Below are 26,857 nucleotides of genomic sequence, written 5' to 3' on the forward strand. Positions count from 1 at the left end.
TACTTTTTAGTTGTATTTTTCTACTTCCATGTTCCTGCTACCATTACAGAGTGCACAGAGAGGCAAATATACTTTTCTTTTTTGATTCCTGAAAAAACATAGATGATTCTAATAAGATAGCAGTGTGATGCAAGCAAGAAAACATTAAGTTGGCGTCCGGTGGCCTGACTTTGAATCATGGCTTCACAACCTACTAACTTTATGAGCCTTTGGTAAGAACTTTCTCAGAGCTGATGGTGAATCTGGCAGTTGTAGGTTCATAACCTCAAAGGATGTGAGAAGGGCTGCTGGGGAGGGAGGTGATGGCGTGGTCTGGAGTTCTAGAATGTGACTGGATGCCACCAGGTCTCTGTGGCTGAATGTAGACAATGATTATGATAATTTGGAGCAGTGTTTCAAGACACAGCTCTCAGATAAACTTGCCTCTAGTTGGCATTAAATGTGAACATTTCCTTTTGCTTTCATGATGTTTTACTGCTATTCAAGAAGCCACTTTAATTTTTTTTTTCCTGAAAGAGGATCTGGACTAAATGAAATCTATACACAGACACACACACTACCACTACCTGATTAAGTAATTAATTCATGACATGCATATTGTGCTTACTATGTGCAAGGTACTAATGTCAGCCCTAGGGATGCATTTTAATAGAATGACAATGAAAGACAGATGAAGAATGGAAAGTGGAAAATAAGCAGAATGAATGAAAAGAAGGATTGTGGTGACGATGGTTGCCATATATCTGGCACTCATGGTGGACCAGCCATTGGCAAGTAATATTGGGTTGGCCAAAAAAGTTCATTTGGGTTTTTCCATATGATGTTACAGAAAAATCATAGGGAACCTTTTGGCCAGCCTGATATAAATGCCTTGTCCCAACAGATGCTCACAGCTGGTCTACAGAGCATCATCTACCTCTTACAGTGAAGAAACTGAGGCCCAGGAAGTTTGAATTTACTAGGAAGTAATGGAACTTGAACTCAGTTGTGCCTGGCTCCAGGGCCCAAGTTCTTGGTGGTCTTTTGTGGGGATTAAAATGGCAGAATAGTGACTACTAATGGCTAAAAACTGGTTGGGGTGACAAGAATATTTTAAAATTAGACTGTGGTGAGAGTTGCCCAATTCTGTGAATTAATTTAAAAAAAGAATAATTGAAACACATACTTTGAATGGTTGATTTGTGTGATGTGTATATTACGTCTCAAAGCAGTTATTTAAAAAAGGCAGGATAATGTTAATTGGCGATTAATGTTAATTGATTGTTATCTACATGTTGGCCATTGTTTTATATTATCTGTTCTCTGTGCTCACTCTTGGCAGTCTTGAGCTTCTTATTGTAAATGTACTCTTCATTTGGGGTGTTCTGTTTTGTTTCTCTTATGTAAACTTCCCTCATTTATGACACGTAGTGGTGTGTGTTTTTTTCTAGAAATAGCATTCATAAACTGAAACAGTTTCATTGGGGAAATTTTCTGTGGTACTGCAACAGAACGGTCTTGGCAGAAATACTGGAATCTTATAAAATAGAGTTAATATTGATATACTTTAATCAAAAATTTCTATTTAAAAGCAATAAAGCCACTCATTGTCAGGCAGCCTCGATTCTATCCTTAGCCTTTCTGCTAAAAACATCTTCATCTTTGGAGGATGACTCCATAACTATACATCAAAATTTTTTCTCTGTTACTAAAAGAGAACTCTTTTTTAAAAAGTAAATTTTATTAATGAATAACTGATGTACATTGAAAGGGTCCAATGTAATGAGTTTATATATATTGTAGAATGATTACCAAGGTTAAGATAATTAATGCATTTATCACCCTACAGAGGTAACTCCTGTGTGTGTGTGTGTGTGTGATTGTGTGTGTGTATATGTTGAGAATGCTTAAGACCTACTCTCAGCAACTTAAGTATACAATTCCATATTATAATCATAGCCACCATGTTCTGCATTAGATCCTCAGAGCTTACTCTTCTTATACCTGGAAATGTATATTCTTTACCTTCTTCACCCTCTTTCTTGCTTCTCCCAGTTCCTGGCAATCAGCATTCTCTTCTCTGTTTCTCTGAAATTGGCTTTTTTTTTCGTTTTAAAGAGGGCTTTCTTGGGTCATAATTGCACTGCGCATCTACCAGCCTTGCTTCCCTGGGGTGGCGCACAGTTATTCCCAGGCCTGTCTGCTGTCTGACACCATGATCATGGATGGGGCTCATCCCGTGGCGTCAGTCACTAGAGCCAGCCCTTGCCAACCTAGCCACAGTTGTCTGCCCTGGTGGGAGGCACCTGGTCCCCTGGCTCCCTGGACTGCATTGTACACATCCCTGCTCTGCACCTGCGCCCAGGCTCTTCCTGCTAGCTGGGACGTGCTCACTCTCTCTCTCCTCTCCAGCTCTGCCTTTTGAGATCATCCTTGTCTGTACCAGCCAACCTTCATCTGAAAGCTGCCAAAGCTACTCTTGCTGTCTTAGGCAGACAGGGATTTTCGTGCTGTCAGTCAGGCACTGACAAAATCACTGGGATGTGTGTTCCTGAGGTTTCTAGGCTGGGTCTCCAGGAGTGACACTCAGAGCATCTTCATAGAGCCGGTCCACCCCAGGGAGGTAGGGACGCGGGAGGCTGGAGAACTGGACTTCAGGACATGTACATGGCTAATGGGAGGCCCAGGGCAAGGAGGCCCTCACACAGCCACTGCAGCTGTCCAGCCAGCCAACAAATGGGGGCTGCTCGACCATTGCTGTGGCACAATCCACATCTCCATAACTTTACTCACCAGGAGTATAAATAAACCACAAAACAGAAACCAAAACCCAGCCATAAATGTAGGAGGATGGCGTTTGCCTCTAAGTCTTTGAAATTCTCCAAGCGAGGCTTCAGCGGTACATGAACCAAGAACTTCCAGATGTTCAAGCTGGATTTAGAAAAGGCAGAGGAACCAGAGATCAAATTGCCAGCATCCGCTGGATTATAGAAAAAGCAAGAGAGTTCCAGAAAAACATCTACTTCTGCTTTATTGACTATACCAAAGCCTTTGACTGTGGATCACAACAAGCTGTGAAAAATTCTTTGAGAGGTGGGCATACCAGACCACCTTACCTGCCTCCTGAGAAATCTGTATGCAGGTCAAGAAGCAACAGTTAGGACCAGACATGGAACAAGGGACTGGTTCCAAATTGGGAAAGGAGTACGTCAAGGCTGTATATTGTCACCCTGCTTATTTAACTTATATGCAGAGTATATCATGCGAAATGCTGGGCTGGAGGAAGCACAGGCTGGAATCAAGATTGCCAGGAGAAATATCAATAACCTCAGATATGCAGATGACACCACCCTTATGGCAGAAAGCAAAGAGGAACTGAAGAGCCTCTTGGTGAAAATGAAAGAGATTGAAAACATTGGCTTAAAACATTCAAAAAACAAAGATCATGGCATCTGACCCCATCAGTTCGTGGCAAATCAATGAGGAAACAATAGAAATAGTGACAGACTTTATTTTCTTGGGCTCCAAAATCACTGCAGATGGTGACTGCACCCATGAAATTAAAAGACACTTGCTCCTTGGAAGGAAAGTTATGACCAACCTAGACAGCATATTAAAAAGCAGAGACGTTACTTTGCTGACAAAGGTCCATCTAGTCAAAGCTATGGTTTTTCCAGTAGTCATGTATGGATGTGAGAGTTGGACCATAAAAAAGCAGAGCACCGAAGAATTGATGCTTTTGAGCTGTGGCGTTGGAGAAGACTTTTGAGAGTCCCTTGGACTGCAAGGAGATCAAACCAGTCCATCCTAAAGGGAATCACTCCTGAATATTCATTGGAAGGAGTGATGCTGAAGCTGAAGCTCCAATACTTTGACCACCTGATGTGAAGTACTGCCTCAATGGAAAAGACCCTGATGCTGGGAAAGATTGAAGGCAGGAGGAGAAGGAGATGACGGAGGATGAGATGGTTGGATGGCATCACTGACATGATGGACATGAGTTTGAGTAAATTCTGGGAGTTGGTGATGGACAGGGAAGCCTGGTGTGCTGCAGTCCATGGGATTGCAAAGATTCAGACACGACTACGTGGCTAAACTGCACTGAATCTTTGAAATACATGAGTATATAAAAATAAATACATAAATTAATGTATATTTGTGTGCGTGTGTGTGTACTAAGTCACTTCAGTCGTGTCTGACTCTTTGTTACCCCATGGACTGTAGCCTGCCAGGCTCCTCTGTCCATGGGATTCTCCAGGCAAGAGTACTGGAGTGGGTTGCCATGGCCTTCTCTAGGAAATCTTCCAGACCCCAGGTTCAAACCCCAGGACCTCTAGTTTCCTTGCAGTTTCGGAGAGAGCTTTTTAGGTTGTTTTGTCAGAGTGGCTGCACGAAGAGCTACCATTATAGTTCTCTAACTGTGCACCAGTATTCCATAATGGGAAATAAAATTATTAAGAATAATTATCAGGTGTATAGGACTTTAGAGTTTTCATGGCCTTTTCACTTTCATAATGTCATTTACTTTCCACAATTGTCTAAATGGTTATGACAGGGATTGTTGTTTTATTTTAAAGATGAGAAAACTGAGGCCCAGAGCGGCCAGCTTGGAGGTGGCAGAGCTAAGACCAGAATCTACATTTCCTTGCCTATTGGCATTTCACCACAGCGTTCTCATTAATTGTGATAATATTATGTATTCAGTAAAATGATGGCCCTTTCTCCTCCTCCTCCCCTTCTTCCTCTCCTCTCTTGTCCACTCCCCTGCCAACTCCCCTCCCCCATCTCCTCTTCTTTGACTCAATATCCTTATAGCAGTTCATAGTTTATAATTTGAGATAATGAATATCTGTTCATGAATGAACTCTTCATGGTTCCCATGTACTGAAACCCCCAGAAGAGGCACAAAATCATCCCTATTGCATCTCCTTTCCTATCTCTCTCCCTCCATCCTTTTCTCCCTCCATCTTTCTCTGATTCTTTAGTTCATTCTATGAATATTTATTTTAAACTCTCTTTCCCAAGAGTCACTGGAGATTCAGCCTTAGCCTTAGCAGATGGCCTGAGAGGCCAGCTTTCATACCTGATCCTTCTTCTTTTAGCAGTGAAGGATAAATATTTCACGATCAGCATATTTTATCGATGACCTAAGGCTTTCTGATGACTTTCCATCTGCAGGGCCTAGTTTATTTTGTTACCTTGGCTTTTTAAGAGGTTTCTGGTATGTAATATATTCATGACAGATAACCAGTTGCTTTTGTTTGAAGGAAAGTCATCTTAGAGGAGCAAGTTATGATTTACTTTTCTCCTGCAACCTTAATTTTACGTGTTAGAAAATAACATCTAGTAGCATTATTATAAGGGACCAGGTGCCCCTTATGACAGTGGCTGGCATGGGCCCCCGTTTTTTATCCTTTATTATACTTGTCAATTCCCTTGTCCACACCTGTCCCCTCACTCTCCTGCCTATCCCTTAAGGGTAGGACTGCAGCTTAATCACTTTTATATCCCCAGGGTCTGATTCTTATTAAAAGTAGAATAATAATGAAAATGTAACATGGCCTCTGCACACAGGATAATTTACCAGCTTCTGAAGCCTTCTGGAAATATCCTGAGGCCTGAGTTCCTCCTCTGTTCAGCAGGTGTGATAGTGATATGACAGAGTTACTGCTCGGGAACGCTAGTCACCCTGCCCTGAGCTTCTTCACAGTCTCCTTGATCTCCTCCCTGTTGTTCAGGGCAGTGCTGGCATCAGCAAATCCAGGCTACTTCGCACGTGGCAACAAAGAGTTTACAATCTTTTTTATTAAGAATGTCAAAGTCCCCTTTTAATTGTATGTAGCAGCTTTCACATATTTTCCTTAGTAAATTTGGAGTGCTAACTCCATCTTAGAAGTTAGTCCTCTTTGCTCATATTAATATATTCTTTGAGCCAGAGCCCAGTCAGTTTAGTTCAGTCGCTCAGTCCTGTCTGACTCTTTGTGACCCCATGGACTGAAGCATGCCAGTCTTCCCTGTCCATCACCAACTCCTGGATCTTACTCAAACTCATGTCCACTGAGCCAGTGATGGCATCCAATCATCTCATCCTCTGTCGTCCCTTTCTCCTCCCCTCTTCAATCTTTCCCAGCATCAGGGTCTTTTCCAGTGAGTCAGTTCTTCACACGAGGTGGCCAAAGTATTGGAGTTTCAGCTTCAGCATCAGTCTTTCATTTATTTATCAGCCCAATAAAATCATTCATTTAAATGTTTAAGTCAGCTCCTAGAAACACTGGGGATTTTCCTAGTGGCTCACACACTAGTAAAGTAATGCTCAAAATTCTCCAAGCCAGGCCTCAACAGTACGTGAACCGTGAACTTCCAGATGTTTAAGCTGGATTTAGAAAAAGCAGAGGAACCAGAGATCAAATTGCCAGCATCCCTTGGATCACTGCAAAAGCAAGAGAGATCCAGAAAAACATCTATTTCTGCTTTATTGACTATGCCAAAGCCTTTGACTGTGTGGATCACAACAAACTGGAAAATTCTGAAAGAGATGGGAATACCAGACCACCTGACCTGCCTCTTGAGAAATCTGTATGCAGGTCAGGAAGCAACAGTTAGAACTGGACATGGAACAACACACTGGTTCCACATAGGGAAGGGAGTACTCAAGGCTGTATATTGTCACCCTGCTTATTTAACTTATACTCAGAGTACATCATGAGAAACTCTGGGCTGGTTGAAGCACAAGCTGGAATCAAGATTTCTGGGAGAAATATCAATAACTTCAGATACGCAGATGACACCACCCTTATGGCAGAAAGCTGAGAAGAACTAAAGAGCCTCTTGATGAAAGTGAAAAAGGAGAGTGAAAAAGTTGGCTTAAAACTCAACATTCAAAAAACTAAGATCATGGCATCCGGTCCTATCACTTCATGGGGAAACAATGGAAACAGTGAGAGACTTTATTTTTGGGGGCTCCAAAAATCACCGCATATGGTGACTGCAGCCATGAAATTAAAAGACGCTTACTACTTGGAAGAAAAGTTATGACCAACCTAGACAGCATATTAAAAAGCAGAGACATTACTCTGTCAACAAAAGTACATCTAGTCAAAGCCATGGTTTTTCCAGTAGTCATGTATGGATGTGAGATTTGGACCATAAAGAAAGCTGAGGGCCAAAGAATTGATGCTTTTGAACTGTGGTGTTGGAGAAGACTTTTGAGAGTCCCTTGGACAGCAAGGAGATCAATCCAGTCAACTGTAAAGGAAATCAGTCTTGAATATTCATTGGAAGGACTGATGCTGAAGCTGAAGCTCCAATACTTTGGCCACCTGATGTGAAGGACTGCCTCATTGGTAAAGACCCTGATGTTGGGAAGAATTGAAGGCAGGAAGACAAGAGCACAACAGAAGATGAGATGGCTGGATGGCATCACCGACTTGATGGACATCAGTTTGTGCAAGCTTGGGGAGTTGGTGTTGGATAGGAAAGCCTGGCATGCTGCAGTCCATGGGGTTGCAAAGAATCAGACACGACTGAGCCACTGGTGTGAACTGAACTGAATGGTCTCCGTTGCAACTACTCAACTCTAGTTTAGTACAAGAAGGCCATATACTATATAGAAACACCATTTTATAGTTACCATTGTAGTTCCAAACTGGCAGCCAGCTGGATTTGGTTTTTGAGCTATAGTTGGCTGACCTCTGACATTAACAATCCTGACCCTATAGCAAGGAGTGTGCATTGGTGTGCTTATGAGTGCTTTGGGTAATGTATTCTTCTGTCAGGCAGGAAATAGCCAAACCCAAGTTAGGGCAGAAGAACTGACTCATTTGAAAAGACCCTGATGCTGGGAAAGATTGAAGGCAGGAGGAGAAGGGGATGACAGAGGATGAGATGGTTGGATGGCATCACCGACTCAATGGACATGAGTTTGAGTAAACTCCGGGAGTTGGTGATGGACAGCGAAGCTTGGCGTGCTGTAGTCCACGGGGTTGCAAAGAGTCGGACACGATTGAGCGGCTGAACTGCACTGAAGTTAGGGTAAAGCAATCTGGTGTTGCCCAGTGGCCCTCGTTACCCTTGGGTTTGCCCAAGGCCACATTTCTCAGAGGGTATTCCATACTGTCTGATGGCTTAAGTTTCACTTTTCTTTTTGGAAACCTATCTTAAAAGGTATTTTGAGCAATGAAGTTTCATCAGCTAATGTGTATCTCAGTGGTAAGGACAAGAAGCCCTAAGTTCATCCTCACCCTAGACACTTCAGACTCCTCTGAACTTTAACCACCCTCCCTGCTCCCATATTGTTATCCCTGTTTAGTCACAAATATGTCTGAAAGATGATGACCATGGTGGTTGATATTTATTGAGGACCTTGTACTTGTTAGGCAATTTACTTGACATTAATACATTTTCATCATTGAGTCCAAACAACGACTTGGTGAGGCAGATACTTTCATTTTCCCCATTTTTCTGATGAGAAAATTGAGGCTCGGAGAGGTTCAGTGATTTGGTCAAGGTAAAATAGCAAGCAAGTGGCAGAAGCAGATCGCAAACTCAGGCCACATGATGATAAAGTCTGTTCTTTCTTCTGTCTCCTTCCCAGGTTCTCAAGGGCACAGGGAGCCTGCCTTTCTTTCTTTCTTTTTTTTTTTTTTTGGCCATGCCACCTGGCATGTGGGATGTTAGTTCCCCAATGAGGGATTGAACCTGCGCTCCTTGCATTGGATGTGTGTACTCTTATCCCCTGGACCTCCAGGGAATTCCCCAGCCTGCTTTTCAAAGTACAGGGAGACCTCAGAGATATCACAGGTTCAGTTCCAGACCTCTGCAAGAAATTGAATACTGCAGTAAAGCATGTCACGTGAGTTTCTGGGTTCCCTGTTATATATGAAGGTAATGTTTACACTATACTATAGTCTATTAAATGGCAACCCACTCCAGTATTCTTGCCTGGAGAATCCCATGGACAGAGGAGCCTGGCGGGCTATAGTCATAGGGTCACAAAGAGTTGGACACAACTGAAGCAACTTAGCACAAGCACATAGTCTATGGACATACCTTAATTAAAAATACTTAATTGCTAAAAAAAAAAAATACTAACCATCCTCTGAGCCTTCAGTGAATCCTCTTTTTGTAATGGTAACATCAAAGATTGCTGACAGCAGGTCACCAAAACAAATATAACAATAATGAAAAAGCTTGAACTAGTGCGATTATTACCAAAAGTGACATAGAGACACAGAGTGAAGAAATGGTGTTGAAAAAATGGTGCTGATAAACTTGATTGAGGTAGGGTTTCTGAGGTTGCCAGAATCCTTCAGTTTGTGAAATAGTGCACTATCAGCGAAGCACAGTAAAGCAAAGTGCAGTAATGAAGTCTGCCTTTAGCCACAGTCTCCCTCTGCCTCTGAATCAGAGAATGTTCTCTAATTCCTTCATCTCCCATGTTGCTCTTGTCTGTCTTTCAGCCTCATTCTCGGGCCTGCACTTGGACTGCTGCAGTGGCTCCTGACTGGCCTCTTTTGAAAATAGCTCTATTGAGATGTAATTCACACACCAGACAAGTTACTTAGAGTCAATGTTAGAACATGTTTGTCACCTCACAAGGAAGCCCCCAACCCTTTAGCTGTCACTGCCACTATCCTGTCTACTGCCCCCGCCACCTCCAGCTCTAAGCATCCATTAATCTCCTTTCTGTCTATAGATTTTCCTATTCTGGACTTTCACATAAATGGAATCATGTAGTAATAGTATGTGGACTTTGGTGATTGATTCCTTTCACTTAGCCCCATGTTTTCAAGGTACATCCAAGTTGTTGCGTATATCAGCTCTCCATTCCTTTTTTAATGGACAGGTTATATTCTATTGCATGGAGAGACCATATTTGTTCATCCCTTCATCAGTTGATTAGATGGACATTTGGGTTCTTTCCATCTTTTGGATGTTATGAACTATTTGGCCTCTTGAATGTCTTATTCTTCACAGCACTCTCAGTTTAATTTTCCTAAAGTGCAGCTCTCAGTCATGTCACCCCTCTGATGGGAAGTCATCATGGATTTCACACTGCCTCTAAGACATCGTTTGGGTTTTCCTGTGGGAGAGTGCCTGGTGTGGAGTGGGCACTTATGCTGGGAAGGACTGGTGGGGAACTGTGCTTTACGGAGCACGGAGCCCTCCCACATGGATGGAGCCTTCTGCCAGCTCTCCCTTTCCACCAGCCAGAGCTCCCATGTCTCTTCCGCTCATTTGGTCCTCAGCATGTGCTGCTGCACCACTGGGAGGGAGATGCTTCTCTATGTTTCTCATTTCCTTTGCTGGACCAGGAACCTCTTGAGGTCAGGGAGCAAGGCTGACACATAATTAGGGTCATGAGTGGACTCATCAGAGCTGCCATTTTGTTCGATGCATTGTATGTGCCAGGCCCTTTACTGGGTCCTTTCTTCTGTTAACTAACCAGGCGAATTATCAGGGAGGTGCTATTTTTCCAATTTCATAGATGAGGAAACAGACTGTGAGAGTTTCAGGAACTTGAATTTGGTGACTCAGTAAGTAAATGATAGAGCTCAGGTCCATTGGACTCTAGAGTTTGAAATCTCACAGTGCCCTGCTGACAAGGGCTTCTTTTTCTCTTCCTGCCACTTCTCCTTCTCCTTTATCGTCATAAATCATCACTCCCACTTTGTAGATGAGGACATTAAGGCTTAGACAGGTAAGTGACTTCTCCTGTGTCACAGTCTTAGGAAATGATGAAGCAGGAACTTTAAAATTAGAACCTTTGTCTAAGCCCATTTTCCCTCACTGTACCATGGCATTTTTAGTGTATGTTAGGGCCTCAGCAGGCTATTTGATGGTGATAATTATCATGTTGTAAAACAGTTGGGAAGGGAAGATGGACGTACATAAACAACTAGAGGAGCTGAAATATACTATATCGTGGTAAGTATTATAAATGCCATAGAAATTTGAGAAGAGAAAAATTACAACAGCATCCTAGATGAGGGATACTTATACTAGACCTTGAAGGAGGGGTGGGTTTAGTGAGGCAGAGAGAAGAGAAGGGGAGAGGGCAAGAGATGAAAATCTTCCTATGGGGCCATTCTCCACATTGACCCAAATTCTCCAACAGTCCAGGCACTGGTCTTACCACCACTGGGACAGATGTGAAAAAGGAATAAATAGCTTCAGAATATGGAAATGTACATGTGGCTTTGTCTTATGCTTATATGTCTCAAGGGCTTCCCTGGTGGGTCAGACAGTAAAGAATATGCCTGCAATGCAGGAGACCTGGGTGACATCCCTGGGTCGGGAAGATCCCCTCGAGAAGAGCATGGCAACCCACTCCAGTATTCTTGCCTGGAGAATCTCATGGGCAGAGGAGCCTGGTGGGTTCCAGTCCATGGGATTGCGAAGAGTTGAATATGATTGAGCAACTAACACTGTATGTCTCAAAGGGATAAGAAAGGACATTATACATTTGGATGATGTCTGTCAAAATTACTTGAAGATCTATGTTTAAAATAAATTTGTTGTGCTGAATATACAATTCCATTTTCAAGGACTGATTTGTGGGAGGGGTCACAGAAGCACCCGCCTGTACATCAAAGTGTGACACTCACAGATGACATTCAGCATGCTCGTGACTTACAAGTCAGCCCTCCTTCTAAGGCATCCCCTAAGCCAAGGTTCTCCAGTTTCCTTGGTTTAGTTCCATGTTGTGAAACATGGAAACCGACAGCATAGGCCTGAACTATTTTTTAAATGGATACCCTGTTTTATTTATTTATTTGATAGCCATACCACAAGGACTCTTTGTTCTCTGACCGGGGATCGAACTTGAGCCCCCTGCAGTAGAAGCATGGAGACCTAACTACTGGACTGCCAGGGAATTCCCCAAGCCTGAACTATTAAATCGATCCAAGTTCTGAATAGTCCAGTGGTGATAAGAAAGCATCATGCTATGGGATGCCTTGGCTGTATTCTCCCAGGAGGTCCCCCAGGAGACAGCAAGGGAGACAGACAGACAGACTGTGTTAGATGCAGCCTGGACTGGGGTGTGAGTGTGCCATTATTTTGTACTCTGTCTTGCATTTTTCTCAAAAACTTTTCTCTGACCTCAGAACAGTTCAGTTGTAAACTTGAGTTGAAAGCCTGAAGAATCAATCCCTTTCTTATTCTTCACTTCTGTTTCCATAGCACTTTTGCTTCATCATCTTCTGAAACTGTTCTGTGCTTACAGTGTCACCGAGTTGTTTCTGTCTGGTGGTCTACTTAGATATTAAACAAATTTTGAAATTTTGCATCTACTTTCATTTACTGCAGTTTTAAAGGGAATAGATGGAGGCCATACCATATTTCCTTTTCATCGCAGAAGTATTTTATCTTCATTCTGAAGATTTTATCCTTCCTCAAATTCTGTTTTTTTAATTCCTCAAGTAGAATAGCTTACCCAATCCACTGAATATTCTTTTTTTTTTTTCAAAATCGAAAACCTGTTTCTCACTTAAAAATGTTATCATGTCTGATTAAAACCCACAAATAACAGAACATGTTCCAAACAAATGCTGTCATTGGAATAGCAGTAAAATAAATCGAACTAGTTTTTAGGTATTTGCAGCAGACTCTTCAATAGCTTTTGGCTTCAAGGATGATTAAAGAGTACATTTATTGATTTCTAACCAAACCACAATATTAATAATCTTTGGAGGTGTAGTGGACTATTGGCTTCTTGTCAGAATGGCTTTGAGGAGAAGATGGCCTTGGGTTCTAATGCCAGCTTCTCAGCAAATATCAGAGTTGGGTGTCTGAGTGCAGTGCATTTATGGTTTGGCAGCAGTTTCCCCAATCTTGAGGGACTTGTTCAGTTTGAGGGGGCATGAGTCATGTTCTGGAGATAGGACAGACACGGAGTATCTCAACCTTACAGAAGATTTCTCCTCTTGCTCCATCATTTTGTTTGTATCTTCCTGAGGACAGAAATGGTATGGACCTAACAGAAACAGAAGATATTAAGAAGAGGTGGCAAAAATACACAGAAGAACTGTACAAAAAAGATCTTCACGACCCAGATAATCATGATGGTGTGATCACTCACCTAGAGCCAGACATCCTGGAATGTGAAGTCAAGTGTGCCTTAGGAAGCATCACTATGAACAAAGCTAGTGGAGGTGATGGAATTCCAGTTGAGCGATTTCAAGTCCTCAAAGATGATGATGTGAAAGTGCTGCACTCAATATGCCAGCAAATCTGGAAAACTCAGCAGTGGCCACAGGACTGGAAAAGGTCAGTTTTCATTCCAATCTCAAAGAAAAGCAATGCCAAAGAATGCTCGAACTACCGCACAATTGCGCTCATCTCACACGCTAGTAAAGTAATGCTCAACATTCTCCAAGCCAGGCTTCAGCAATACATGCACCATGAACTTCCAGATGTTCAAGCTGGTTTTAGAAAAGGCAGAGGAACCAGAGATCAAATTGCCAACATCCGCTGGATCATCAAAAAAGCAAGAGAGTTCCAGAAAAACATCTATTTCTTCTTTATTGACTATGCCAAAACCTTTGACTGTGTGGATCACAATAAACTGTGGAAAATTCTGAAAGAGATGGGAATACCAGACCATCTGACCTGTCTCTTGAGAAACCTGTATGCAGGTCAGGAAGCAACAGTTAGAACTGGACATGGAACAACAGACTGGTTCCAAACAGGAAAAGGAGTACGTCAAGGCTGTATATTGTCACCCTGCTTATTTAACTTATATGCAGAGTACATCATGAGAAACGCTGGGCTGGAAGAAACGCAAGCTGGAATCAAGATTGCCAGGAGAAATATCAATAACCTCAGATATGCAGATGACACCACCCTTATGGAAGAAAGCGAAGAAGAACTAAAGAGCCTCTTGATGAAAGTGAAAGAGGAGAGTGAAAAAGTTTGCTTAAAGCTCAACATTCAGAAAACTAAGATCATGGCATCCAGTCCCATCACTTCATGGCAAATAGATTGGGAAACAGTGGAAACAGTGTCAGACTTTATTTTTCTGGGCTCCAAAAATCAGTGCTGATGGTGATTGCAGCCATGAAATTAAAAGATGCTTACTCCTTGGAAGGAAGGTTATGACCAACCTAGATAGCATATTTAAAAGCAGAGACATTACTTTGCCAACAAAAGTCCGTCTAGTCAAGGCTATGGTTTTTCCAGTAGTCATGTATGGATGTGAGAGTTGGACTATAAAGAAAGCTGAGCGCCGCAAAATTGATGCTTTTGAACTGTGATGTTGGAGAAAACTCTTGAGAGTTCCTTGGCCTGCAAGAAGATCCAACCAGTCCACCCTAAAGAAGATCAGTCCTGGGTGTTCATTGGAAGGACTGATGTTGAAGCTGAAACTCCAATACTTTGGCCACTTCATGCGAAGAGTTGACTCATTGGAAAAGACCCTAATGCTGGGAAGGATTGGTGGCAGGAGGAGAAGGGGACGACAGAGGATGAGATGGTTGGATGGCATCACCGACTCGATGGACATGAGTTTGGGTAAACTCCGGGAGTTGGTGATGGACAGGGAGGCCTGGCGTGCTGCGCTTCATGGGGTCCCAGAGAGTCGGACACGACTGAGCGACTGAACTGAACTGAGATGCTTCAGCATGGCAACTATCTTTCTTGGCTCCTGGTATTGTGGGGAAAGAGCACAGGATGGGTGGCAGTACATCCATTTCTTCCACTTGGACCAAGGAAGATCGCACACACATGAAGTTAGCCATGCCTCCGTCCTGCCCCAAGACTTGGCTTCTGAGGTTCTACTTTTCAAGGAAGTGGGAATTATTATGAAGAATCTCACCTGTCTTGGCTAGTGGAGGAATCCTATTGTTTCAGGTGTTGGCACTTTCCTCTCTTTTTTTTTTTTTTTTTGATGTGGACCATTTTAAAAATCTTTATTTAATGTGTTACAGTGTTGCTTCTGTTTTATGTTTTGGGTTTTTGGCCATGAGGCCTGTGAGATCTTTAGCTCCCTGACCAGGGATCAAACCCACACCCCTGCACTGGAAGGTGAAGTCTTAACTACCAGGCTACCAGGGAAGTACCTGTACTTTTCAAAGGGGAAAAAAAGTCTTCCCTTCCTCTTCTTTGTGTTACAGCTCTCCTGAAGTCACCTCGACTTGGTCCCTGGAGTGCTGGGTCTTGAGGTAGCGTCTACCTTCCCTGTCTTTGCTGCCTTTTGGTGTTTGATCTTCTGATCTAATTCCTGGTGGTGGTTGCTGTTAGTGTTGTTCAGGGCCCCCCACTCTTGTTCTTCTCTGCTTCTTCGCCTCCTTTGCCCTCTCTCCCTCTTTCCTTTCCTTCCTCTCTTCCCTCCTTTCTTCTGTTGTGCTCCCTCACTCCCTTCTTCCATCTCTCCATTCCTTTCACTTCTAGGTGCAAGTGTGTCCTCACTGAGATACCTATTGAGGAGCTTTCCGTCACATCCTTAATCTTTAGCTTGTTTGTCCTTAGTACGTGGTCTATTGAACCTGGTGAAGCCGTGTTCTGAGCTGAGGTCATCTGCTCTGCAAACTCAGCTCAAACGCAGTCTTCTGCTGCCTCATGATGCCCCAAAGAAGTTGTTTTGTCTCCCTGGTGGCTGCTGAGTGAGTGTGCGTGTGTGTGTGTGTGTTTGGCCAGTAAGGGGCAGGAGGACCCACAGATTATTTTGGGAGTACAGAGAGGCCCTTTTCACACTCACACCTGCCACTCAGTTGCCACCAGTACTTCTGGTTATGGTTCTGGATTTCCTGGACTTACTGGTCTAGGATTTTGTCATCTGTATGATCCAGACGTCTTCTAATATAGTAGTTTTCACTTTTTTTTTTTTTTTGCTTTATATTCTTTTGTGTGTGTGAGTGCTCAGTTGTGTCTGATTCTTTGTGACCCCATGGACTGTAGCCCACGAGGCTTCTCTGTCCATGGGATTCTCCAGGCAAGAATCCTGGAGTGGGTTGCCATTTCCTTCTCCAAGGGATCTTCCCGACCCAGGGATCTAACCCCCATCTCTTGCATCTCCTGTATTGGCAGGCGGATTCTTTACCACTGCACCACCTGGGAAGCCCTTTGTATTCTTTTAACAGGTATTAAAAATCTTCTCTGAAATCTTATGCAAAGTCTAATATTTCCAAATGGGAGGTCAAGTGGGAGCTCCTGTGACTGAAATGTGGCGGGGAGATCAGTGCTTGCCTTCCTCCTCCCCGGCCTCAGGAACAGCCAAGGGATTCTGCAGAAGAGGACTGTGGGTCCTTGGAACAGAGTTTAATGTACTTACTCCTGGGTTGGTCCCCTTCCCTTTCAATTTGTAGGTGAGATCCAGAGATAGAGACAGGGGAGAGGGCATGGCCCAGAAAGGCTCAAGGACAAGAAGTTGAACAGTTGGGCAATTAGAGCCCAGTTCTTGGTCCTAAAGTGTTCTCACCTCTGTCCTGTGGGTCTTGGGGCTTAGGATGTGAAATTGTGGTTCTTTCTGAGACAGAAAGGATAAGGATCCTTTCCACCACTGCTCCCCACAGCCAAAAGCCCCAAACAAAACCAGACACAGACAGCAATTTGGCAGGTTACCATGCCTTTGACAGAAATCAGTTAAGTGAGTAAGATTTGTTCTTATCTTATTATCAGGTTGTTGTTTCTAACTTCTATTCTAAGAAGAGAGGCTGGATCACTCAGACCCAGTAAATGCAGATTGACTCCATCCATGTGGCCATGTCATTGGAAGGGCAGGGTTAAGATGGGCTGTGCTCCCAGGCAGAGAGGTGGCAGAGGAAGCGGGACAAAGAGCTGAAGTGAGGCCCTCCCCCGTCTTGTAGCCCTGGGGGCAGCTCCACTGTCTGCTGTTAGCGGCACAGAGTTGGGCTGTCAGGAAGGGGGCTCTGGGACAAAGATTGTTCACAAAGAGGGCCTCTCTTTGACAGGGAGGTGGGAGGGGGCCTCTGTGCCTTTTTCAGAGCCTTCTTACTCTCAGCATCCTCCGCTGAGCTCTGGGTCTATGTCGAGGCTTCCTCTAAGCCCTCATGCTCTGTCCTCATGGTCACTGCCTTCTTTTAAGCTCTCGCCTCTCTCATCTGGACTGTCATGAGAGCACAGCACTGATCTTTTTACCGCCAAGCTCTTTGTTTCTTTTTTTAAAAGTTTACAGTGAAATACACATACTGAAGAGTACATATAATAGATTGCTGAAGATAAAAAGGATTATAATGGAAAAATCAAACAAACCCCCGTGTGTCCATCCTATAGCCTGGGAAATAGAATACTACTTACCTGTACTTTCCCTGGAGGAGGGCATGGCAACCCACTCCAGCATTCTTATCTGGAGAATCCCATGGGCAGAGGAATCTGGTGGGCTACAGTCCATGGGGTTGTAGAGTCGGACACGACTGAAGTGACTTAGCATGCACTTGTACTTTAGAAGTCTGCATCTAACAGCCTCGCTAAATTCTCTTAATTATATTCTAATAATTCCTAAGATTATTGTATTCTGTGTAGTCAATCATATCTGCAAATATTGACAGTTATTACTTCTTCTTTCCTAATCCTTCGGATGTCTTTTCCATTCTTTCGTCTTACCTCACTGGTTAGAACCTGTAGTGCAGTGTTGAATCAAAGTGGTCCAGTGGACATTTTTCTTTTGTTTCTGATCTTAAATGGAATGCTTATAATATTTTGCCATTGAGTTATGATACTTCCAAAATATTTTGTACAGATAGATTTTATCAGATTGAAGAAATCACCACCTATATTTAGCTAATATAGGTGCCATCCATTTATGGCAAATGAATTTTGACTTTTATCAAATACATTTTCTGTATCTTTTGAGGTAATCATATAGCATAGTTCTTTTCCTTTCTCCTTTAATTCTTTAAAGCAATTCATTGCTTTACACTCATAAAATTTTTAATGCTAAAACAAACTCAAATTATTGGAATTAATCCAACTTGATCATAATTTTTGTTTTGTACATTGCTAGATTTCAGTTGGTAATATTTTGTTTAGCATTTTTACTTTTATGTTCATAAGTTAGGCTAGCATGTATTTTTCCTTTCTGTTTTATTCTTGTCTATTTTTGGTGCCAAGATGAGAGTTGCCTTAAAAAATGAGTTGGGAAATATTCCCATCTTCTCTCTGAAGTATTTGTGTAATATTGGAATTATGCATTTCTTGCAAATTTAGTAGAACTATCCATAAACACCCTCCCATGGGTCTGGCATTGGTTTAATGGGATGCTTTAAAAAATTTAATGGTTATAGGACCATTCTGGAGTCAATTTTAAAATTTATTTTTCCAGTAATTTGGATATTTCATTGAAATTTTCAAATCTATGGGTGTAAAGTTGCTCATAATATTATCTAATCATTTTTTTCTTTGCTGCATCTGCAGTTATGCCCCTTTTAAGTCTTAATATTGTTTACTTATGCCTCTTCTTCCATTATGACTCTATTTTATTTTGAAGTGCACATGATCACCAAAATAGTACTAGTAATATAGTTCTCTTCTGTACTTACCAATTGCAGAAGGACTTTCAAGGCCTTTTATGATCTATTCCCAGCCTAGCTTTCCAGTTTTAACAAAAACAATGTTCTTATTCATTACTCTGATTTCCAGCCACACTGGACTACTGTCTTTCCTCTGGTATGTTCTTTTGTTTTTCAGTTTTGGATTTTACATTAATTATTTTTTAAGACTTTTCCTTTATTTTTAATTTTTAATTGGAATGTAATGGCATTACAATGTTGTGTTAGCCATGATTATATATATAGCTCCTCCCTCTTGAGCCTCCCTCCCCCTTCCCATCCCACCCCTCTAGGTCATCACAGAGTGCCAGGGTGAGCTCCCTGTACTATACAGCAGCTTCCCACTAGCTATCTATTTTACACAGAGTAGTGTATATATGTCAGTGCTACTCTCTCAGTTCATCCCACCCTCTCCTTCCCCCCGTGTCTCCAAGTCTGTTCTCTATATCTACATCTCTATTCCTGCCCAGCAAAGAGGTTCATCAGTACCATTTTTCTAGATTCCACATATATGTATTAATATAGGATGTTTGTGTTCTTATAACAACTTCCATTAACCAGTACCTTCCCACCATTTTGACTTCCATCTTCATCCTTAGAAATGTTCATTGTTTCTTAAGGCTCATCTCAAATTCTACCTGTTCCATGAAGTTTTCCCCTATTTTCCTCCAAACAGAATAGATGTCTTCTTCTCCTGCATTTCTATTCCCCCCCCCCACCAAATTCTCCATAGCAAGTATCATGGTCTGTTCATATTTAAAGAGTTGTTTCCATGTCTGCAAAGTTCTGTAGCTATCAAGCCTCTTGAAGGCAAGACTGTGTCTTATTCTTGTCTGCATTCTATGCACCAGTAGGGGACCACTGAGACTCTTTTCAGTTCAGTTGAACTGAATGAAAACTAAGTGGAATTTAACAGGCATTCACTCTTCCTCTAGCAAAATGTAGAATTATAAAAATGTAGGCCACACATTGTAATTTGGGGTAATGCGAAGATGTTCTGACCTTGGGGTAATATGAAGATGTCCTTACCTCTTTCACGAACTGGCTGAAGTCTGAAAGTCCATCATTTGCGTTTTATTCATTTGTCTTAATGCATTCTCTCTTTGCTAAAAATGCTACCCCATGAGACTTCCCTGGTGGTCTAGTGGTTAAGACTCTGTGCTTGCAATGGAGGGAGCATGGGTTCTATCCCTGGTCAGGGAACTAAGATCCCACATACTATGCAGCCAAATAAATAAATAAAATGCTACCCTTTCTGGGGAAGCTTAAGAGACCTTATTAGGTAATGACATCTGACCCCTCAGAATTTTCCCTGGTCCCTACCAAGGGAGTGGATTTGTCCTGGAAAATCCCATGGACAGGGGAGCCTGGTGGGCTATGGGGTTGCAAAGAGTCAGACACGACTGAACAACTGACACTTCTCGAGAGCAGATATATTGATGAGATGTAAATAAGAAACATCTTTTGGGGGAACAAAGATGCTGAAAGTGATGGCTAGATAAACTGATATTCATTGTCCCTTATTTAGGATCTACTCTATTTCAAGTATTGAAGTATAGTTCATTTACAATATTGTGTTAGTTTCAGGTGTACATCACAGTGATTCAGTTATATATACATATTCTTCAGATTCTCTTCCCTTACAGGTGTTTACAAAATATAGAGTGTAGTTCTCTGTGCTATTCAGTAGGTCCTTGTTGTTTATTTTGTATATAGTAGTGTGTATCTGTTAACCTCAAACTACTAATTTATCCCTTCCCAACCCCATTTCCCTTTGGTAATCCTAAATTTGTTTTCTTTGTCTGTGAGTCTCTTTCTGTTTTGGAAATAAGTTCATTTCTATCTCTCTCTCTGTCTTTTTAGATTGCATATATAAGTAATCTTATATGGTGTTTGTCTTTGTCTGACTTACTCCACACAGTATGATAATCTCTAGGTCCATCCATGTTGGGTAAATGGCATTATTTCATCCTTTTTGTGACCAAGTGATGTTCCATTATATATGTTCCACATCTTCTTTATTCACACATCTGTCAATGGACATTGAGGTGGGACAACCTTATTTCTGAGGAGTGTATCGGGTTTGCTACTTTTTTCTTTTTGTTCTTTCTTCTTTCTTTTTGTGACTCCACCAGTTTATCTTTAAAATTCAAGAATGTTAAATTACCAATAGGCACCAGATCACTAAAACCGCAAAGTGGAATATTCACATTTTAATTATTTGTTCACTCACAGAAGGATTTGTCTTATCAGCAATCTCCAGGATGATCACAATTCTCTATTTCCTGTATTTGGAAAGAGCTAATGTGCACTTTCTTATTGCACAAGTTTTCAGATCCCTTGACGAAGAGACAAGATAGCAGTTGGTGCTACTTTTTCCTTCATTCATGTTCCTACGTTAGGCTGATGTGCTCTCTCTAGCAACCTGTGCAGAATGATCTTGGTCAAGTTATTTCATCTTTCTGTAAAGAAGGAGCTGTCTGACAATCGTAACACATGTAGAATTAGCATGGGACAACTTTGAAGGCAAGAAAGCACATGGATGTGTCAGCTGGGGTGTGGTTGGGACAACAACTCTTCCCAGTCCACTGGAACCATGCATTCTACCTAGTGTGTCGCAAAAGGCTGACCAGCTTGTTAATTTTACATCTCATTTCATAGGCGTGACTTTGCTTGTGGTGGGTTCTGGTGACTAGTACTGCACAGTGTTTGCAGCCTGCCCCCCGTGCTCATCCTCAGAAGACCTGATCGTCCTTGGCCCTGGTGATGACTCCAAGTTCTTGCTTGCTTGACGTTATCCCATTTTTAGTCTTGGGGAGAGCTGTGAAACAGATTTAGTTAGAGGAAGATTTGAGATGTGTTCTACTGATAGAGACAAGGCTTTATCGAGTATTATGTTGCCTTGATCCTAAGATCAGTAACTCATCTTAGGGAAGAAGACTGAATCCACCTAGTTAATTTTCAGCAGACTCCGTGGGAAGATGGTGCAAATAGCTTCATGTAGATCAAACATAAACATGCAGTGCTGAGGACTGGTTTCTCTGGTGGGGCTTTGGGAATTCTTGGAACGTCTACATAACTGCTCTGTGCCTCTCAGCTACTTTGGCAGAGTTTTAGTTGGTAAATATTGACTTCTGAACAGTCGTATCTAACTGCCAAGTAGCTTTTTTTCTGTTACCTCTGGTCTCAGTGTGAGTGGGGTCAATGGGAGTTGATGCCTGTGTAGTTTGAGGATTGGTGCTGTGAAAAGCCCTAGCGAGGAGCCAGGACCCGGAAAAACTGTGGTCATAGACTACGGGGTGCAGTGGTTGAGTGTGGTCACAGTAAGGGCTGTTGTCTGGAACTGGTTGGATTCTGTCTATACATCCCACCCCCAAAAGCCTCCCTAAAAAGAGGCAAAAGTTTAGATTCTGAGGATGGAGAAAAGTGCTCACTCGTGCCAGAGTTTGGCCAGACACATCCCAGAGGAGAGTGACTGGGTATTCAGAAACTCTTTAGTTAGTCCTGTCCCTTCAGGGGACGAGAGCCTCTAAGGAGTAAGGTGTGGGGACTGCTTCCTGCTTCAGATCCCTTCAGTGCCCCTCAGCCATTTAGTGCAGACCTAGAGGAAGGAAAGAAAAAAGTATCACTAGTGACCACTTCTCCGCACATCCCAGGCCATTGCTCCATTGCAGGCAGTACCCTTTGTGCTGCGGTGACAAACATCCTTCTAATGGTTCTCCAGCATCCCATGTCTCTCCCCTCTGGCCTCTTCTGCCTCCAGCCTATACCCTAAAGCAGTGCCACGTACATCTTTCTAAGGCCCTCTTTGAATCACCTTCACTCGTCACGCAGACTCCAGCTGCTAAGGAACTGTCTCCTCTCCTCAGCTCCAAGCTTCCCAAGCTACTGAGCAGCCATGTGCTCCTCTGTTCTCCTTCATGTGTACTCATTTCCAGCCAAATTGGAGCCCTCAGTGCTTCCTGATTCCACCGTGACATTTTCTGCCTCTGCTACAGCTGTTTACTTAAATACATTTCTCCGTCTTGTCATTTTACCTGTCATTTGTCAACATCATCTACTTTACTAAGCTTTCCTTGACACTCTTCCCCCAGTTGGAAAGCAGTTTTGAACTCTCATAGCCTGGCGATTGAACTTTGTCTTGGCTTGAGTTCATGTTGCCTGTGACTTGTCTGTCTCCCTCTGTGTACAGGAAGTGCCTTAAGGGTCAAGCCCTGTGCTGGATTTATTGTCACATTCTGCCCTGGGTCCCTTACAGAGCCCTTGGTAACTGTTGGACTTACCCCCCACCCCCATCCCCCCACACTCTGAAAAGCTTGCAAAGTCCCTGATTATTCTGTGGGAGGCAATGAAAATGGATTTCTCCACTTAATCTCATCTTCAGGTTTCTGGTCTACCAATCAGGGAGGTGGTAAGATTTGGGTTTTTTTTAAGGTTTTGACTAGCTCTAGTATTCTATCATGGGCTTCCTGGATAGCTCAGCTGGTAAAGAATCCGCCTGCAATGCAGGAGACCCCGGTTTGATTCCTGGGTCGGGAAGTTCCCCTGGAGAAGGGATAGGCTGCCCACTGCAGTATTCTTGCCTGGGAAATCCCATGGACAGAGGAGCCTGGCAGGGTACAGTCCATGGGGTCGCAAAGAGTCAGACACGGCTGAGTGACTAAGCACAGGCACAGTATTCTATCACCCTGCTTTCCAGGAAGAATTTGTGCATCTGGGTTTTCTTCTTAAGTAGAAATTCTATGACCCAACATTCCAAGAAGTGCTTGTATAAGTGGGTTTTCTTATGGTTTCAGACGGTTCTCTCTACAGCACAGACTTGTGTTAGATTTTGCTGTAGTTGGATAAGGACAGAGACCAAGGATAGCCTCTGTTTTTTCTGCCTTCTGGGATCCCAATTCTCCCAGTATTTCTGGTTCCTGTCTGTTTTGTGACCCTGGATACCAAGTCAGTGTTTTACAGTTGTGCAGAATCTGCCTAGTGCAGGTTTAACATTGCGTACAATGCTTGGTGCATTGTAAGAATGCGGTGAAGCCTTGCTGTCCTCATTATCATGATTCATAGTCGCTTTCCAATAAGAGAGACTTGAGTTCACATCCTGGTTTTGTCACTTACTGATGATGTGACTAGCAATGTCACTTTCTTGATCTATAGGAACCTCTACTGGGGACTTCTGCAGATGTATTGTTGGTATCAAGTAAGTTACTTCATGGTAAACTGCCCAGCATAGTCGTGGTATTTGACACATCATAGCTCAAAAGTGTATTTATTGTGATGTTGATGATGAAGATGATGGTGTGCATTATAGTATAGAAGGTTAATAAATTCATCCAAAAGCCGATTTTCCCTGATAGCTCAGTTGGTAAGAATCCACCTGCAGTGCAGGAGACCCTGGTTCGATTCCTGGGTTGGGAAGATTCCCTGGAGAAGGGATAGGCTACCCACTCCAGTATTCTTGGGGTTCCCTTGTGGCTCAGCTGCTAAAGAATCCACCTGCAATGCGAGACACCTGGGTTCAATCTCTGGGTTGGGAAGATCCCTGGAGAAAGGAAAGCCTACCCACTCCAGTATTCTGGCCTGGAGAATTCCATGGACTGTATAGTCTGTGGGGTTGCAAAGAGTCAGACATGACTGAGCCACTTTCACTATATTCAGAGAGTTGTGAAAACACCTTAATGATATGGGGACAAAGATGATGTTACTGACATTCATTGAGCACTGTCTCTGCTGTGGGCAGCTTGAAGGACTCTACAGGTATCATTTCATTAAATCCTTAACTAGAAGCTTAGGAGATAAGCACTACCATTATCCTTATTTTACAGATGAGGAGCGTAAGCCATAGAGAATTTGGGGAATTTACAGAATACCACCCTAGGATTTGAATCCAGATGAAGGAACTGTGATATATAAGATTAGTTAGTGGCAAAATTCAAATTTGAGTCCACATGTTTTGTCTCCAAACCCTATTATTTCCATCAGATCATAACCCTTGAATAGCAGTAATTACATGGGGTCTACATGGGCATCTAAAGCGTTGCTTTTGTCCTTTCATAAGAGTGTAGTTAGGTACCATATAGTTGCGGCCACAAAGAAGTTCAGATATATAAAAAATTCGGTAATGATGACACTGTTTTTGATTCCATATATTTATTTTACAGAGCTCGAAGGAAGCTTAGTATTTTTGTAGTCCAGGAGTTGTCAGCTTTGAATTATTCTTTGCAGTAAATTTTAGAGTGCACTAGCAGGGTCCATGGGCTATACCAGCTGCCCTGGATGTTAGCCCTTTCCTGAGTGCTTCAGCCACCCGTCCTCATCTGCTCCACTGCCTGGCTTCCTCTACAACACACACAGACACAAATAGAGTTTATTATTGGGGTTGTATTTTAATCTGGGTACTCCCCACTGGAGTGTGTTCCTCGCATGTGTGTCATACTGTGGGGAAAATATCACAATCTTCTCCTTTTATTCCTGGATTGGAGGCTCTGAGAGGTGACATATCGTTGACATTCCTTTTGAAGTTTGCTTTACATCTACTTAGCGGTCAAATTTAATGTTGGGGGTTATTTGTTTGGGGAGTTTTTCAAGTAATACTGAATGAATCCCACTGTGGCTGGCATTATTGAATCCATTTAGGAAAACTCTGTAAGTTATTCTCTTGCCTCAGAAACCCCACTACGAAGAATCCTCTGCCAGTCCAGTGGCTAGGACTCTGTGCTGTCACTGCTGAGGTCCTGGGTTTGATCCTTGGTCTGAGAACTAAAATTCTCTAAGCCTTGGGGTACAGCCAAGGTGGGGAAAACCCATCATAAAATTGGCTTTCATTCTAGGTTGATTATGTGCACTGATGGGGATGTTAACCAAATAGGATTCCCTTCCCCTTCCTTCCTACTGGAGTTACTTCTTTTTTTTTTTTTTTTTTATAAATTTATTTATTTTAGTTGGGGGCTAATGGAGTTACTTCTTAACACATCATCACTGGCTCTCTGAGAAACAGGAAAGGAGTTGAGCTCTTTTGTCTGGTGTGTTTGGAAGTCTAAGGAGTGATACTGAATAAACACACAGGGCTTCACAGGTAGGGTGTGCAGTGGGTAGACTGCTGGAAAGTGGGGTCCAGATTCAATTCACAACACTGTTTCCAAATGTATCTAAACTACTCAGAATGCTTGAAGTGTCCAGCAAGTTTTTGGGACCTAACATTTTGCAGCAAAGGGCACTCTTTAGCTCAGACTCCAGTGTTGAATGCAGGTGTTGCAAATTGCAAATTGGTGACATGTAGCTTCACAAAACGCCCAGATCTTTGCTGTCGCCATCATGCCAGTGCTTCTTTGATTCCAAGTAGTGGGTCACTGGTAACCATGCAATCTAGCTATGGAGAGACACATTCGAGAAGCATTTGATCATAAGCCTTCTCAGATATTAATCTGTGCAAAATACGAGGGAGGTGTGATTTCCTTGGCTCTGGATGGAAAGATTTCTTTGTCCCTCAAGTAAACAATCTCGCTATGATTTGGAGTCAGGGCAGTGTGAGAGGTGCAGACACAGAAACAGCTGTGTTAATGATCGTGTTTTTTTTTTTTTTTTTTTTTTTTTTTGAATTTTAAAATGTTCATTTTAAACTTAATTGTTTTAGAAAGAAAAAAGAATATCACATATGCTCCTAATCTATAGCATTGTGTCATTATGTACATAATGCTTGGTTATAATGATCGTGTTTTTGAGACCCAGATGAAACCTGTATCTCCAGCTTTCCCAGGGATAAAGCAGTAGGGCCAAGAGGGTGTGGCACATTACTGAGTTAATCCACACCCCATCACCCTCGTCTCACAACTGAAATAACTGTACTAAATAGGATGTTTGCTCAATGTAGTTATCAAAACATATGACCAATATACCAAACACTGAAGGAGTTGGGGTGCAGAAAACAAATTCTGAAAAATGGCATGAGGCTGATAATTTGATTAAAGAGTAAATATGTATTTTTAAAAAAAGTATAAAGAGGACCAGGAAATTGAATGAAGAAAAGACTAGAAGGGGATTTTCTGGACAGAACCCTGGACTAGGACACTTGAATTCTAAACTTGATTTTGTAAATTACTTGTGTGTTCCAGTTCTCTCTTTTCTAGCCTCAGTTACCTATTGTGTAAAACGAAGTGGCTAAACTGTCTTTCAGTTCTAATATCCTATGATTATGGTAACGACATGATGAAAATGGCATATTGGTTCATAATATGCATCTCCCAGAAACAAAGGAAAAACGTTTCTATTAAAATTTTGATCTTGGTGTACAAACTGTTTATGTATTAGACACACAAAAATTCTAAGAGGTGAATTTTCCACATCCATATTGAAATTACCAACACTCAGTATTAATG

At 42.4% G+C, this 26,857-nt stretch overlaps 1 protein-coding gene across 3 annotated transcripts in view; it reads left to right on the forward strand.

The window, feature by feature from the left end:
- Nucleotides 1-26,857, forward strand: part of FGF13 (fibroblast growth factor 13) — an 833,122-nt gene that overhangs the window by 402,287 nt on the left and 403,978 nt on the right. The gene's annotated exons all lie outside the window — the stretch shown is intronic.

The sequence above is a fragment of the Giraffa tippelskirchi genome, chromosome X (genome assembly GCF_054371585.1).
Source record: "Giraffa tippelskirchi isolate mGirTip1 chromosome X, T2T-mGirTip1v1.2.pri, whole genome shotgun sequence".
NCBI lineage: Eukaryota > Metazoa > Chordata > Mammalia > Artiodactyla > Giraffidae > Giraffa > Giraffa tippelskirchi.